Source organism: Pleurodeles waltl, chromosome 4_2 (genome assembly GCF_031143425.1).
Source record: "Pleurodeles waltl isolate 20211129_DDA chromosome 4_2, aPleWal1.hap1.20221129, whole genome shotgun sequence".
Lineage (NCBI taxonomy): Eukaryota > Metazoa > Chordata > Amphibia > Caudata > Salamandridae > Pleurodeles > Pleurodeles waltl.
Window position 1 is genome coordinate 111,227,905 of NC_090443.1, and position 13,489 is coordinate 111,241,393.

The window sequence follows — 13,489 nt, forward strand, 5'->3', positions numbered from 1 at the left end:
TTGTTCCGCGGCGGATGTCCTCCCACCTCTTGCGGCAGTGGGTGCCCCGTCTGTTGTGGACCCCCAAGTTCCGGACTTCCTTGGCGATGGCACGCAAAATCTCGATCTTCTGATGGGCGCTGACCTATTTGACATGTACAGGGTGGAAAGGAGGAAATCATCAATGACCTGCATGTTAGATGTGATTGGCCCCCCCCACCAACTTTGCTATATGGCACATGCTCTCATCTGTCGGGCGTTGCACTCCTCATTCGCCCCCCACCCCACCAACTTACATCCACCCCAATCCACACAGGCATAGCCCATTCCATGTGCACCCGGTGTACTCACTTGTTGGTCTGGAGGACCGTAGAGTAGCGCATACTGGGGGAGGACCCCATCCACGAGCTTCTCCAACTCTTCAGACGTGAAGGCAGGGGCCCTTTCCCCAGTCGCAGCAGCCATTGTATCTTCCAGACCGAGGTCACAGCAGCACTTGCAGTATAGGTCCTCTCCTGTGGATGATCAGGTCTCGAGTGATTAAGCAGATAGAAAATGGCGGTCACGCCCGCGGCGGTGCGTACCGCGGCGGTGCGTACCGCGACCGCCGGCGCACTTCGTCATTGGCTCCTGAAACCCATAGGCTTCAATGTTAACCAATGCAGCTTTGCGCCGCGGTCTTCGACCGCCTACCGCCACGGTGTGCCCCGCCAGCGCATTGACCTCACATCCCATTGTCCCACTTCACAGGTCAGGCAGCCGCCATTTCAAGGGCCTACATGGCTTAATTTTGACTTCGACACACAGGCCTAGGCCTTGCATTGCCACACATACACGCCTTTCAACCCATTGCCATTCTTTAACTGTGCAAGCTGTCTGTACGTACCTGTGGTTTGGCTGACTCTGTGCTCCATGTTGTCCTTCCTAGGCACCGTCCGCTGGGACTTGGGATAAGAAGGAGGAATCCTCGCGTGTACCGACCGCTGGTGGACCTGTCGACAATGGAAGAACGCCATATAATACTTCGATACAGACTTGACCGTGCCACTATCCATGAACTGTGTGCCCAGCTGGAGCCAGCCCTGATGTCCCCCATCCGCCAACCCACAGGGATTCCCCCTCTGGTGCAGGTTTTGTCAGTCCTCCATTTTTTGGCAAGTGGGTCATTCCAGACCACAGTGGCCATGTCATCTGGAATGTCTCAGCCTATGTTTTCAAAGATTTTGAGTAGAGTGTTGTCTGCCCTGATGAAACTCATGCGGAGCTACATCATTTTCCCAGAGGAGGGTGACTTGCCTACAGTGAAGGGTGATTTCTATGCCCTTGGACATATCCCCAACATCATTGGTGCCATTGATGGGACCCATGTGGCTTTGGTACCCCCAAAAGACGATGAGCAGGTGTACCGAAACAGGAAAAGTTATCATTCGATGAATGTCCAGGTGGTCTGTTTGGCTGACCAGTACATCTCCCATGTAAATGCCAAGTTCCCAGGGTCAGTGCATGACGCGTATGTGATGCGAAATAGCAGCATCCCATATGTGATGGAGCAGCTACAGAGACAACGTGTGTGGCTAATAGGTGACTCTGGTTACCCCAACCTGCCTTGGCTACTGACCCCAGTAAGGAATCCCCGGACCAGGGCAGAGGAACGGTACAATGAGGCCCATGGGCGAACTAGGAGGATCATCGAAAGGACCTTTGGCCTCCTGAAGGCCAGGTTTAGGTGCCTGCATATGACTGGGGGATCCCTGATGTACTCACCAAAGAAGGTGTGCCACATCATCATGGCCTGCTGTATGCTTCACAATCTGGCATTGCGACGTCAGGTTCCTTTCCTGCAGGAGGATGGTGCAGATGGTGGTGTTGAAGTAGCTGTGGAGGCTGCGGAGAGTGAAGAGGAGGAAGACTCAGAGGACGACACAGACAACAGGGACAGAGTAATAGCACAGTATTTCCAGTAGCACACAGGTAATAATCACCCATGCCATTTTACATTTCCTGAAAGCCTCCTGCATCTCAACTTTGTCGGTTTCCCCCCAGACCTATGAACATGATGTTTGATTTTCCCTTCCCTTTTCTGTGCTGTATGAGCCACTGCGTGACCTCGGCTTGGTTGGCCCATGGATTAATGCTAAGTTACCTCGGTATGTGTAATTCACAATGTTCACAATACGTAATTGATATGTAATGTGTCATACATTTGTAAATAAGACAGGCTGAGTCCTGATTGATTTCAGTGCAATGTGTGATTTATTATTAGTGCATAGATATTGGTACATGATAGTGAAACAGTGATGGGTGGGGGTGGAGTAATGTCCATGGCGGAGTCCAGTTCTCAGTCTCAAAGGTGCATTGTCCATATGCCTGTGACAGGATGGAGCAGGGGCAGTTCAAGGTTTGACAGGGTGGCAATGTGGGACAGTGGGAGGACTTCAGGGGGTATGTGATGCTGGCGGCGGACTTGACATCCTACTCTGTCGGTTTTTTTGATCTCAGGCTCCTTTTGCGGGGCGGTTGTTCTTCAGCAGGAGGTGGGGTTCTGGTGGGCTGTCGTTGTGGTGGGGCCTCCTGTCCACTAGCGCCGGCGGAGGTGGTAGGCTGTTCCTGTTCCTCTCTAGTGACAGGGGCCCTGTGTGATGCCACATGGTCCCGAAACGTGTCCTCTATGCGGTTCAGGGCCTGGACTATGCTCCCCATAGCGGTTGAGATGTTGCTGAGTTGGTCGCTGAACCCCATGTAGCGTTGCTCTTGCTGTGCCTGGATCTCCTGGAACCTGGCCAGTACCGTCGCCATCGTCTCTTGTGAGTGGTGGTAGACAGCCATGATGGTGGTGAGGGCCTCTTGGAGAGTGGGTTCCCTGGGCCTCTCCTCCCCCCCCTGTCGCACAGCAGCCCTCTGAGTTGCCCTGTTTCCCTGGGCCTCTGTCCCCTGGAGGTGTGCCCACTCCCACTGCCCCCAGGTCCCTGTTGTTGTTGGGTTGGTGGGTTACCCTGGGGGCCCTGTAGTGGTAGACACACCGCTGCTTGACCTGTCCTAGAGACAGAGGCATGGGCCCACTGGGTGGGAGCTGTGCGGTTGTTCCCAGAGGGGGTTGGGTCTGCAGTGGCCTGTGTCTGGGTGAGGGGAACCGACTGCCCAGAGGTCCCCGATGGTCCGGGCTGGTCGTCAGGTTCCAGGTCGACAGAGCTGCTGTCATCACTAGTGGCCTGTTCCGGGGGTGGGATGGACATTTCTGGTCCCTCCTGACCGGTGTGTTGTCGTTCGGGTCCTGCATGGGGTAAGAGGGTATGGTTATTGTTTCTGTGTGTGCATTAGCTTGCGTTTTATAGGTGCCCTTGTCCCCCAGTGCTGGCATTCCCTTGGGGGAGGTGTTGTGAGGGTGTTTTGTGGGGGGGGGTGATGGGTATGTGCAGTGGTCATGCTTAGGTGATGGGTGTCCATAGTTTGGGGGTGGCATGCAGGGGTTGGTGTTGGGTGGGTTGTGCTGGGGAGACATTCTCAGGGAGGATGTGTGCTGGGGGTTGGGGGTGAGGGTGGGGGTTAGCATGGTGGGGGGGGTGAAGTGGTTGGCCTTGTACTTACCAGAGTCCATTCCTCCGTGTACTCCAGCGAGGCCATCAGGATGCAGGATGTTGAGTACCTCTTGCTCCCATGTTGTGAATTCGGGTGGAGTGGGTGGGGGTCCCCCGCCAGTCTTCTGCACTGCGATGTTGTGTCGCGAGACCATCGAGCGCACCTTCCCCCGTAGGTCGTTCCATCGTTTGCGGATGTCCTCTCTATTTCTGGGATGCTGTCCCACCGCGTTGACCCTGTCCACGATCCGCTGCCAGAGCTCCGCCTTCCTTGCTATGGTGGTGTGCTGGACCTGTGAGCCGAAGAGCTGGGGTTCCACTCTTATGATCTCCTCCACCATGACCCGGAGTTCTTGGTCCGAAAAGCGTGGGTGCCTTTGTGGTGCCATGGTGTGGTGTGTATGAGGTGTGGGGTGGTGTATGTGATGATGTGTGTGTTGGTGTGTGGTGCTTTGTGCTTCTATGTGGTGTGTGTGATGTTGCGGTGTGCCTCTGTGTGTCTGGCTATCTACTGTATTCTCTGATGTGTCTCTCTCTCTCTCTCTCTCTCCTTCGTCTCTGGTTTTTGTTGGTAGGGGTTTGTGGGTGATGTGGGTGTGTGTTTTATATGGTATTGGATGTGTGGGAGTGGTGTGTGTATGTGTTTCAGGTGTGTGCCTTTCAAATTGTCCAATGTGGTAGGGGTTTGTAAAGGTGTGTGTATTTTGACCGCGGCGGGGTCTACCGCCAATGGAATACCGCGGTTGAATGACCGCCGCATCGATTTGCGGGTCATAATGGGATGGGCGTATTTCTGTTGGCGTGGCGGTGGAGGTTTGGTCTTCTCCAGTTTACCGGAGGTTTTGCAGTTGTGGGTCAGAATGTCCATGGCGGCTGACCGCGGCCGCGGCGGTATTGTGGCGGCCTTCTGACCGGCGGTAAGCGGCTTTTACCGCCGAGGTCAGAATGACCCCCTTGGTGTATTTGCCAACCCGGTATCCAGAGGTGAGAAGTCCAACGCAGTACGTAAAAGATTCTGCGTTGCAAGATCGCCATGGAAGATCCACAGGGAGAGGTGTCAGAAAATGCTCAAGCCATGTTGCAGACTGTCCAACAACAAGCCCAAGACTGTCCAACAACAAGCCCAAGAGTTACAACAGTTACGGGCAGAGAACACTGCTCTACGACAGGTCTTGTCTTCCCGATCAATGGACATACCACCCGTATCTGCCACTACTCCTCGATATTCTGGAGATCCTCTAAAGATGAAGGAATTTTTGGACGCCCTGACGGTTTTCTTTGCCTTTCATCCACTCCAATTTTCTTCGGATAAAGCTAAGGTGGGCTATCTGATCAGCGCCTTGTCTGGTCCGGCGCTTGCTTGGGCGACTCCTCTGGTTTCTGCAGAAGACCCAGTCCTGGCTAACTATTCCGCTTTCCTGACTCTTTTCAAACAAATGTTTGAGAGACCTGGGGTAGAAGCAGCAGTTGAAGAAGCTTTATGTGACATTCAGCAGGGTATTCAGGATGTTCTGCAGTATATAACCCGCTTCAAACAGCTGGCAGCTGAAACCTCCTGGGTGGAACGTACCTTCATAACCCTTTTCCGCCGAGGCCTGCTTGAAGAAATTAAAGATGAGCTTGTACATTCTTCTCCAGCTTGTTCTTTGAAGGAATTAATGGATCAATCTATGAACATCGAATATAGACTTCGAGAGCGCAAGATGGAGAGACGTAGAAGGCGAGCTCCATACCAGTCTGGTACCTTTTGTGCTAGCAGTCGGCGAACAGAAGATATTCCATCCGAAGCCCCTCCAACTTACCCTGAAGAACCCATGCAGATAGATCTGGTTCGTGGGCCATTTACGGAGTTAGAAAGGGAGGAACGACGGCGAAAAGGACTTTGTCTGTACTGTGGTAAGGCTGGCCATCTGATCCGTAGTTGTCCGGTACGTCCCTCAAGACCTGTGGGAAACGCCAGCACCCGTCCCCTGTGAGGAGGAAGGAGACGGGAGGAGCTGAAGTACCATCAATATGTTCCTCCAAAGAAAGCATGTCCACCCTGTTTATCCTCTCGGTCAAGTTACAAAGTTCACAAGATCAAGAAGAACACCTTCTGGCACTCCCTGATTGTGGAGCCAGTGGACTCTATCTGGATGAGACCTGGGCTATGAGTAAAGGAATTCCCCGCATTCTTAAAGAGACTCCTGAGCAGGTTCACACAGTGGATGGTTCTCCGTTAACCTCAGGACCTGTGGTGGCCTCAACTCCTACTCTTTGTTTGGCATTTGGGGGGCATCAAGAACATGTTGCCTTTGATCTCATAGCCTCACCAAATCACATCATGATTTTGGGAATAACCTGGTTAGCCCAACACAACCCCTATATCAATTGGGAAACAAGAACTATATCCCTAACGTCTTCATTTTGTCAACACAATTGTTATTCCACTACTTCTTATTGGACTCCCAAAAGGTCCTGTCAGTCAACTAAGGATAACACTAACTCTATCAATATGATCCAGGGAGTTCCAGATTGTTATCAGGAATATATCAGGATTTTTCAGAAACCTAGTAATCCTATTTTGCCGCCTCATCGCAGTTATGACTGTGCTATTCCTTTCATTCCTGATGAAGTCGTCCCCTTTGGTCGAATGTATTCTCTGACAGACCAAGAAAAGAAGGTGCTAAAGGAATATTTAGACGATAACTTGCATAACGGTTTGATTACTCCTTCCACGTCCCCGGCTGGGGCTCCTCTCTTCTTCGTCCCAAAGAAGACCAAGGATCTGTGTCCTTGTGTTGACTATCGTGAACTCAACAGAATAACGATTAAGGATCAATATCCGCTGCCTTTAATCAGAGATATATTGGATGCCATTCAAGGAGCCAAGATATTTACCAAATTAGACTTACGGGGTGCCTATCATCTACTTCGGATCAAGGAAGGAGATGAATGGAAGACAGCTTTCCGTACCCCTTTTGGGAACTATGAGTACCATGTTATGCCTTTTGGACTGACCAACGCCCCTTCTGTTTTTCAACAATTTATGGATTCGGTGTTCTCTGATGTACTCAACCAATATGTAGTCATTTATTTGGATGATATCTTGATATATTCCCGTGATCCTGAGCAACATATAAATCATGTCTTCCAAGTCCTGGAAAGACTCAAGAAAAACGAATTGTTTTGTAAACCTGAGAAGTGTGAGTTCCATAAATCTGAAGTAAAGTATTTGGGGTTCTGTATTAATCAACACAGAATATTCATGGATCCTGACAAGGTCAGTGCCATATTAGATTGGCCTTCTCCAATGTCCATTAAGGAAACGCTATGTTTCCTTGGTTTATCAAACTTTTATCGTCAGTTCATTCAGAACTTTGCCCACCTACAAAGTTTCATAACACAAACAATTAAGAAAGAGAACCTAAAGAGGGTTTAGTTTGAACCAAGGATGCTGAACGTGCGTTTCAAGAATTGAAGACAGCCTTTACCTAAGCACCCGTGTTGCGTCATCCTGACAATACCAAGAAGTTTATCGGTGAGACTGATGCCTCAGACAGAGCTATTGGGGCAGTTCTGCTACAAAAACAAGACAACAATGGACTGGAACATCCTATCTTTTATCTGTCTCATATCCTATCAGAGGCTGAGCGCAATTATTCTGTACTGGAACGAGAACTACTTGCGCTCAAAGTAGCTTGTAAAGAATGGAGGCATTTCTTGATGGGTTCCAGAGAGCCTTTTGAAGCCAGGACTGATCATCGTAATCTCCAATGTCTTCGGAGTTTTCAGTGTCGCAATAGTCGTCAGGCTCGATGGGCTTTCTTCTTTAGCCAGTACGATTTCGTATTAACGTACATACATGGTTCCCAGAATTCAGTGGCAGATGCCTTATCCCGCAGATATCCTGACATAGCACAGAACTCCTCTCCACCTCTTATTGAGTCTAGCAGAATCATCGGAGCTACTCAATCTTTTCAAGAACGCGTTCAATCCGAGTACCAGTTTCTGTCTGCTTCAGAATGGGATAGAGTGACTCCTTTTTTGCAGAAGAAGGACAACTACTTCTATCATCAACATCCTCTTTTTCTACCTACCAAGAAAGTGCAGACAGAAGCTCTACAGATGTGCCATGATTCTCCTATAGCCGGTCATCGAGGTATCAGGAAGACCCAGGAGCTGCTTCAGCGATCTTTTTGGTGGCCTTCGCTTAAGACAGACACTGAAACCTATATGTCAGCATGCCCAGTCTGCGCTCAGACTAAGACACCCCGAACTAAGATGGCAGGTTTATGAAGACCTTAACCGGTTCCTTCCGCTCCTTGGTGTACTCTATCCACGGATTTCATATGCTCTCTACCTACCTCCTCTGGTAACCAAGTAATCATGGTGACCGTAGATTCATTCACCAAGATGGCCCATTTCACAGCCTTGAAGAAACTACCGACGGCCCCAGAAATGAGTAGCATTTTTCTGCGGGATATTTTTCGCCTCCATGGTCTTCTGCAAGAGGTAATTTCAGGCAGAGGGCCTCAATATGTATAACGTTTCTGGAGGGCCTTTTGTTCCTTATTAAACATTGAGATTTCTTAATCCTCTGGTTTCCATCCACAAACTAATGGGCAAACTGAAAGAGTGAATCAAGAACTTCAGCCGTATCTGAGATGTTACTGCAATGCCACACAAAGCAATTGGTCGGAGTATCTTGCTCTTGCCGAGTTCTCCTATAACAACACAATACATAGTGCGACCAAGACCACACCCTTTTATTGTACCTATGGATTTCATCCGAAGGCTTTCACTACTGTTTCCCGAACATCCTCTTCTGTGCCTGCTGTCACTTCTTTTTCACGACAGATGCGTCAAACCCAGGGCCTACTTCACACTAATCTCCTAGCTTCGAAACAAGCAATGAAATGAAAGGTGGATCGTTATCGACAAGCCGCACCTTTGTATCAAGTGGGCCACAAGGTGTGGCTTTCTTCCAGATTCCTACCTTACCGGTTTTCCACCAATAAGTTCAAGCCACATTTTTATGGACCTTTTCGGATTTCGCAAGTCCTGAATCCTGTAGTTGTGCGTCTCCGCTTACCTCATACCTGGAGGGTTCATCCTGTTTTCCATGTGTCCCAGTTAAAACTCTTTGTTCCTGATCCATACCGTTGCCAGTTCCAGCGTCCGCCTCCTCTTTCTATTAACGGACAGCCTGAGTATGAAGTCCAGGAAATCTGTGACTCCAGAATCTTTCGACCCAAACTACAGTTTTTGGTCCATTGGAAAGGATACCCTCTCAGTGACTGTTCTTGGGAGGATGCTTCCTCCGTCCATGCTCCCCATTTGGTCCGCCTGTTTTTTGACAGTCATCCTGACAAACCTGGTGCCTCGGGAGGGGACCTACTGTAACGCCGCGCTCTGACGCAGCATCTCTTTCTGTCCTCGTGGATGGAAAGCGCTACCGATACTCGGAGCGCCGTTCCCCGCGTTTTTTGACTACACATTCTGGGAAGCATATATTTCTCTCCCGGTCGCGCTACACTTACCTGTAGCCCTTTTTTCTTCTTTTTTGTTGTTGGTGGGTTTGTCTGGTCTTTTTACCTGTCTCTGTCCATGTTGTGTCCATCTTGTCTTCTTCGTGTTTTTGTCCCAGCATGCTCTGTTTTCTTTTATACTACCTTCTTTTTCCTATACTGGTCTATGGGCTCTTCCCAATTCAACATGGTGTTCTTTCCTTTTCCTGTGATGTCACTTCCCTTTTCTCAGTAAATAAGTCAGTCAGTCTTGTTCCACCTTGCGTTGCAAACACTTCCTTCTGGTTGTGCTGTTCGCTCCTGTTCTTTGTTCCTGCTTTTTGCCTTGGGAGATTTTTGCCTGTTCTTTGTTGCTGCTTTTTGCCTTGAGAGATTTTTGCCTGTTCTTTGTTTCCTGTTGTTTATTCCTGTTTTTTCTTGTTTTTCTTCAGGCGTTCCTGTTTGAGGTTTTTTCCCCATTGTTGGGGTTTTTTCCCTCTAGGACTCCTTCTGGAGGGTACGGTCTGCTTTGGCGTAGCCTGTCAAGCGGCACCGTGGCTACTAGAAGGGGTCGCCCTTATCTGGGAGTATCCAGAACCTGTAGAAGACTTGGTGTATTCGCCAACCCTGTATCCATAGGTGAGAAGTCCAGCGCAGTACGTAACAAATTTGTATATCTGAGGTTGCAAATAATTTGTGAATATTCAAGAATTTTCACCAAAATGCACATGCGGAATGAAACGCTGAATTTGGCTGGCCACAACCTGAACAAAAAGTCCTAGAGCTGAAAAACAAAATGAAAAGTAACATAAAGGGTCAGGGTGGAGGTGCCCTGTTCTGAGGAGTGTGACATAGGAGAGTTTGAGGGTCTAAATATGGGTTAAAAATTATTTTTCTTCACCATGCGGGATATTTACAAATAATCAAGATTAATCTAGAATAATCACAAATAAGCAAAAACAAAAGAAATCCACAGACTCATTCATACACTAATTCATTCACTTGTAAATGCACTGAGACACAGGCGCCCACTCAGACTCTCACTGAGACAATCATGCACCCACTCAGACCCACTCATAGACTCCCACACCCACCTCCAGACACACTCAGACAGTCAAGCACCCACTCAAAGATCCACTGACAGAGACAGGCCCTGTGGCCAACCCCCGCTGCGCACGGACAAAGACTGAGGCCCTCATTACAACATTGGTGGTAAATGCTGCAGACCGCCTTACTGACGGCCGCCAACATACCGTGACGTGGCGGTATACCGCTACGGGTATTATGACCTACACAGAGAAATCCGCCACTATACAGACACCCACTCAAGTCCGCCAGCACAAAGGTCAGTGATAAACTGGCAGTACCAAAACCCACATCGTTACGCCAACAGAAATACGCCCACAGTATCAGGACCCAAGAATCGCCACGGCAGTCTTTCAACTGCGGTTAACCATTGGTGGTACATACCACCACGCTCAAAATACACACACACTTACAAAACTATACCACATTGGACAATTCAAACTACACACACCTGACACACACACCACACCCACGCCACTATAAAAACACACCCACATTACCCACAACCCTTTCAACGAAAAAAAAGATTGCACACAGAGAGAAAGACAAGCAAGGAGCACCCACTCAATCTGAGCCACAAAACCCCATCACCCATACACCATCCATGCACCTCACAACACACACCACAGCACATCACCCCACACATCCTCACACATACCACTCACACCACATCCATGGCACCCCAAAGACACCCCAGGTTTTCAGAGGAGGAGCTAAGGGTCATGGTGGAGGAAATCATCCGGGTAGAGCCACAGCTATTCGGATCACAGGTGCAGTAGACGTCCATTGCAAGGAAGATGGAGCTGTGGCGGAGAGTCATGGACAAGGTCAACGCCGTGAGACAGCACCCCAGAAAAAGGGATGACATCAGGAAGAGGTAGAACGAACTTCGGGGGAAGGTGCATTCTGTGGTTGCAAGACACCAGGTAGCCGTAGAGAGGACTGGCGGTGGACCCCCACCTCCTCCCCGACAACTAACAACATGGGAAGAGCAAGTCTTGGCGTTCATGCATCCTGAAGGCCTCGCAGGAGTAGCAGGAGGACTGGACTCTGGTAAGTCAAATCTTTACTACTATATCCCCCACCCTACCTGCGTGCCATCACAAACTCCTACCCCTACCCCCACCCTGATCATTCCACCACCTTACATATACCTCACTATCACAACCCACCCATCTCAATACCAAGCCCTGCATGCAACAACAATGCATGGACACCCATCACAGACCTGCATGGACACCCATCACCACAGCATGCCTATTAGAGAGAATCACCTAGCCCACAAAATCACCACACACACAAGGCAAAGCTGACAAGGTAATCACAACCATACAGGGAAACACACCCATGCACAAGATGGCACACGCAGATACAATAACACTGCATTTACATCCCTACAGGACCCCCACTAAACGTCACCGGAGAGGAGTTGCCACCAACATCCAGTCCCCCCACAGAAGAGGCCCACAGTGATGACAGCAGCTCTGCATACCTGGATCACGATGACCAACCTGGCTCATCAGGGACCTCTGGACAGTTGGTTACCCTGCCACAGTCCTATACCACCACAGACCCTCCCCCCTCAGGAAACACCAGCACAGCACCCACCCAGCGGGCCCATACCACTGTCCCCAGGACACGTCAATCAGCAGTGTGTCCACCACTACAGGAACCCCAGGCAACCCCACAAACCCAAGACAATCAGGGACCTGGGGTCAGTGGCAGTGGGCACATGGTTCATGGAACAGACAACAGGTAAGCTGGGAGGACTGCTGTGCGACAGGCGGAGGAGAGGCCCAGGGAACCCACTCTCCAGGAGGCACTTGCAGGGATCCTGGGAGCATACCACCATCCCCAGGAGACCTTAGGCCAGCACTGGCCAAGTTGCAGGAGACCCAGCGGCTGCAGGAGGAACAGTACCTGGGGATCAGGGAGGACCTCAAACACATCCACACCATCCTGGTCACCATTGCAGGGGTGCTGGCTGACATGGCCAACACCATGAGGGAGACAGTGGCACACCAACAGGCCCCTCACACTAGCCACAAGGAAGAACAGCCCTCCACCTCTGCCGGTGCTAGTGGACAGGAGGCCCCGCCACTGGAACAACAGGCCACCAGCACCCCACCCCCTGCAGAAGGAGAACCGCCCCACAAACGGTCCCTGCGATCCAGGCAGAAGCCAGAGAACATTGCCAAGACCCCACCAGGAAATAAGACTCTACTGATTGTCACCCTTGTGTCCCATTCTGTTACCCTGTCCACCTTGAACTGCCATTGCTCCCCTTCCAAAGCCCCATTGGACAATGCACCTGTGATACAAAGAGACTGGACTGTAACTGGACATTCCTCCACCATCACCCCAGCCCATTGCACATCCCCCTCAACCTCTTAATACTTAAATAAACACCCTTGGAACAAATACAAGTCTGGAGTCTGTCAAATGATTTAATTATGCATTAGTTCAACAATCTGTAAACATTGCAATTAATTTGTTTAGTTATATATACATTGGTATGACCTGTAGTGCGCAGGAGCCAGAGTGGGGCACAGAGATCTGAAAATAGAGATGCAAAAGGGTACAGTAAGTGGCCATAGACATAGGGAAATCATGCTGCCATGTCCAATGTCCAACAGAAAACTGCAATGTAAAGTGAAGTTACAGTGTCTTACCTCTGTGTCACTGGAAGTACTGCTGTATGAGAGAACTTCTGTTGTCCAAATCTTCATCCTCTGCCTCCTATTCCTCACTGTCCACAGGCTCCACCTCTGCCACAAGACCATCTCCAGGCTCATCCTCCTGCAGAAAAGGCACCTGGCGTCTCAAGGCTAGGTTGTGCAACATGCAACGATGATCTGGCACACCTTCTTGGGTGAGTAGTACAGGGATCCACCTTTCAGATGAAGGCACCTGAACCTGGCCTTCAGGAGGCCGAAGGTTCTCTCAATTATCCTCCTTGTTCGCCCATGTGCCTCATTGTAACATTCCTCTGCCCTTGTCCTGGCATTCCTCACTGGGGTCAGTAGCCGTGAGAGGGTCGGGTAACCAGGGTCACCTGCAAATATCGAGGGACAACTGTTAGACACACACTAACCCTTAGAGACAACCCCATACACCAACATATACTGGGTGGGGACCCTGGGCTCACCTATTAGCCACTCCCGGTGCCTCTGGAGTTGAGCCATGACATATGGGATGCTGCTATTCCTCAAGATAAAGGCGTCATGCACAGAGCCAGGATACTTGGCATTCACATGGGAGATGTACTGGTCCCCCAAACACACCATCTGCACGTTCAGAGAGTGATAGCTTTTTCTTTCCTGAACACTTGTTCATTTCTCCGGGGGGAGGGGGGGGGGG